This window comes from Solanum stenotomum, chromosome 8, assembly GCF_019186545.1.
Source record: "Solanum stenotomum isolate F172 chromosome 8, ASM1918654v1, whole genome shotgun sequence".
NCBI lineage: Eukaryota > Viridiplantae > Streptophyta > Magnoliopsida > Solanales > Solanaceae > Solanum > Solanum stenotomum.
The window spans coordinates 27,598,314-27,602,791 of NC_064289.1; the positions used below are offsets into that span (position 1 = coordinate 27,598,314).

The 4,478-nt window shown below is 39.2% G+C and overlaps 1 long non-coding RNA gene across 1 annotated transcript; it reads left to right on the plus strand.

Annotated features, from left to right (window-relative positions):
* Positions 1 to 3,381: 3,381 nt before the first annotated feature.
* LOC125872591 (uncharacterized) lies at positions 3,382 to 4,075 on the plus strand. Its single transcript, XR_007447145.1, has 3 exons — positions 3,382 to 3,545; positions 3,612 to 3,685; positions 3,754 to 4,075. It is a non-coding gene; the product is annotated as an uncharacterized LOC125872591 (long non-coding RNA).
* The last annotated feature ends 403 nt before the right edge of the window (positions 4,076 to 4,478 follow it).

Sequence of the window (4,478 nt, forward strand, 5' to 3'; positions counted from 1 at the left end):
TAACTTTCTTGCCCTCCTTACTTGACAGACAACACAACCCAACAACAAACAAACTCATCCTGCTCCTCATGTCAGCAACCATCTCCGGGGCATAACGGGACAGTTGGGTCAACTTAAGTCTATACTCATGCACACTCATAGATTCCTACTTAAGAGTAAGGAACTCTCTTACCTTTGCCTCTCTTAGCTCACGGGGAAAGAAATGCCCCATGAAGGCACTTTCGAACACAGCCAACTCACAATCGGTGCACCTTTAGCTCTACTTTTCTTCCATTCGTCAAACCAGATTCTAGTGACACCCTTCAATTGGTATGCAACTAGTTTCACTCACTCAACATCAGCAACATACATAACCTCAAAAACTTTCTGCAACTCTTCCACAATGTTTTTCGGATCCTCAGTAACACTTGAACCAGTGAAGCTTAGAGGATTCATTCTTAAGAACTCATGGATCCTCGAAGTATCAACCACTTCCTGTCGATTCTCTCTTTGTTACCCAGCTTGGTTGGTCACAACTTGACTCAACATCCGGATAGCTTTTCAGAACTCAACATTAGTGACCTCTTATTGGGGTTGCACTTCTGGTGCATTGGGTACCCCTTGATCCTCAACATTCCCTCTAGCAGAACGACCCCAAACAGCTCTTCGTGGAGGCAAGATTTGAAAGATACGCGCAAGCACGAATTAGAAAGAAACTTTTATAGAGATGAACTCTACCGCACGAAATAAGTATGAAAGAAGTGAGATAGTTCATAAATGTCGCAGCCTCCTAATTAGAGATGTGGTGCACTTCACACCAATAACTAGGACTCTACAGACACGGCTTCATAGATACCCTAGGACTCTTAAACTATGTACTCTAATACCAAATTTGTCACACCCCGAGCCTACACCCTGGACGCGACTGGCACTCGAGAACCATTGTTGGCCCCAAGCAAACCCTTGGCCTAGCTAGACTCTCAGCGAAAGACTTAGGCATCAATAAAAGAAAGCAAATGCAACTTTACTCAAGTGTCTCAAAAGTAAACTTAGAATGTTTTAGAAATAAACATTCAACTAGCCAACAAGGCAACTCAAGTCTTTAAACATTTGTAACTGAAAATGGAAAAGACTCATGAACTATTGTCTATCTATCTATGAAGCCTCTAAATACTATGAGGGATGTCAGGACAAGACCCCTGATCATCCTAACAAAACTGAAATGATAACATAAAAAAAGGATCCTCCGAAAGCAAAGAGGTTTACCAAATGACTCTGGAACTCGATTGGATCAACGAAGCGCTGGATGCTGATCTTGATTACCTGTATATGCATCATAAAAGATCCAGACCAAATGGCATCAGTACATGGAATGTACGAGCATATGAGGAGAAATCTAAAACAAGACATAAGCTTGAACTGAAACTGAAAGAAACACTTACCTTGTCTCAACTCACTCAGGGGTACTCAACTCATTTCAATATAAAGAAGTAGTAAATAATGCATTATAAAGAAAGGCTTTTTAAACAGTAGATAACAACTTCATGTATTTAAAAATACAATATACTCAGTTTGTATGCAATAACACATCATAAACTTTGTTTGTATATGAAAATACAAAATAAACTCTGTGGGAGATTCTCTAACTGACAACCATGACTATGAGCTATGTAATGATACATCGTCTAGCCCACGCTGCCAGAACTATCATATGCTTTGCCGGGGTGTAGAACCTACTACTAAGTGGATCCACTAGTCTATGCTAAAAAGCATTAAGGAATCGTCTAAAAAGTATGACCATTTCTATCCACGTTGGCTACATGGTTCATGGGGGCTGTGAGTTGTATGAACTCTCCCTCATATCGGTGCTCAATACTACTCCCAAAATATACTAGCTCATATGTTTTTAAAAACTTAACTCTTTCTGTGGTTTGAGATTATTACTCAACAATCTTTCTCTTAAAAGAGATGGTACTCAGAACTACACATGAAAACTCTTTTGGAAAACGGTGTTTCCTCTCATCTTAAATGTAAAAACATTTTCTCTTGGGAATACTTAGTTCCCATATATCATTTTAAATAAAATGAACTCGGTTCTACTCTTACTCAACTCTGTGCTCAAGTCATTTTAAATAAGTTTACAAACTATTGTAAAAGACTTGTTAAAATGACTCGGATGAACTCTCAAGACTTGACTCTTAGCTCTACCTTGAATTTAAATTATGAATTCAAGGTTATGATTCATGTTTGAATGATTTCTAGATGTTTAGAAGTATTTTAGAGTGTTTAGAATCAAAGGGGAGTAAAGGTACCCTTTGGAAGAACTCAGACGGACTAAACAACGGAGAAAGGGTGGGGGCAGACGACTTTGGTGCACTGAGTGGCGCAAGGCACCAGCCCTTGAACTGCAGAAGTGTGGTTGGGGCGCACTGGCTGGCGCAGGGTGCTAGGCCCCAACTTACAAACACACTTTTCTGGCGCTATGGTGGGGAGGCGCGCCACACCATGCCCAGATTTCCCCGACAGATTTTCTTACTCGTTTTCCGACCCTAAATTGCCTAAAATCGAATGGTTTTTTCTCCAATCACTAGATTCAAATATCCAACCAAAGTACACAAGAATCTACTCAAAAAAAACTCTTAAACTTCATACGATTATCTCAAGAACTCATCAAACCTATCCTAATTCAAGAACGAAAACAATACTTCAAGAAACTAATCAAGAACTCAAACTCTTCAACTTCAAGAACAAAATTTCACTGAAAACAACATGATTGGCGTGTGGGTGAACGAACCCAACACTATAAGAACTCACATACCTCTTTAGGGATCAAACCCTTGGCGAATTCCGCAACAAAAACCTTAAGAACTTGACGAACGCTTGACTTTTCTCCTTTTCTCCTCTTCTTGAACTTCTTTCAAAACCCTAGCGTAAATTAGGATTTGTAAAACTGAGCTAATTCAGTTTAGACACCTAACTATTACCAAAGTTCGTTGTTGATTGGGTAAGGAAAAGACCAAAATACCCCTCTTAAATTTGGGTAACTTTCCTTAAATAGACCGCCCGACTTCAAACAGTCATATCTCCCTCATATGAGCTCGAAAATTAGCAAACTCGGTGGCGTTGGAAAGAGGATTCTAAGACCTTGCATTTGATATCTTATTGGCCACCTAACTTATCATGTACTGAAAGTTTTGATCATTTGAAGTTGACCTAAAACTCATATTTAGCATAATTTTTATTTTTTAAAAAAAAATTTAATTTGGACGTGGAGTCCATTTTATTAATGCCTTAAAAGGCCAAAGTTTCAACAATACAAAAAAGCACCTGAGGGCCCAGACGGCCCATCAGATTATAAAAATAAGACCCTAGAAAATAGGATTTCCTAAAATGCTCACTTAGCTCTTTCCATTTCTCCACCCTCCTCATTTCCTTATCTCTTTCCACCGCCTGGAGATATTCTCGAAGGTGCTCCTCAACTCTAAGTTTTTGACTCTTCATCTGTGGATAATCAACATTCTTCAAGACCATTTTGTTGTGTATAGCAGATCTTGCGACTATCAAAGGTAAGTATTCCTTTCAATTCTTCTGTCTAAGTGTTTCCTCTTTAACTGAATCCTTCCTTCTTTCAGGTGTACTTTCCGGTGTAGTTCATGCCGAGCTTGAAAAAGAGCGTGAGCGTTGCATTTCAGCTTTGTCGATCTGTGTAAGCACTTTTCTACCACTTTCTCCTTTATGTCTACCCTTGCTTTTCTAACTCCTTGTGTTTTCCAGTTGAAGCCGAATAGGAGATGCCCAATTTGCTCTCGTGTTTCTTCGTCTTGATTTCTCAGCTGGATGCTCTCTTTGGTTTCAGATATGGCTCCTTGACTCTCAACTTTTGCTGGTCCCAGTAGTAGTAGTTCCTGTGTAACTTTTTTGCTCCAAAAATAGATAGATACTTCTTTGTAAATATTACAGCTGTGGAACCCTATGACCTCAATGTTGTTATTAATCATGCTGCTTGTTGTTATTACTGTATATTCTCCTTGTTCTGATCCTAAGTGTTGGTACCTGATGCTTATCAATATTAAGAAGCTTTTTTCCTAGACTGGGCAGTTGATGAAAGTGATGAAAAACCTTCTTATGCTCTGTATTTATTGTTGTATTTGCTATGAAATCCGCTAATTGATTCACTTCTCTGTAAACATGACAAACCTGTACATCTATTTGCTGCAATATTTCATGTATTTCTTCCAATTTCTCAACGATCTCCCATGGAATTTTCCAGCTTCTAGTAATCATATTTTGTAAGGCTAATGAGTCTGTTTCTAGTCTCACTTTCCTTAACCCATTTTCATAGCAAAATTGTAAAGCCTTCCACACTGCCGTTGCCTCTGCTACCATGTTAGTGGTCTTGCCTATGTTGTGAGCCTCCGCATATAGAAGATCTCCATTTTTGTCCCGTATGCAGTACCCATATGAGCTCATTCCTGGATTCCCTTTGCTATCTCCATCAG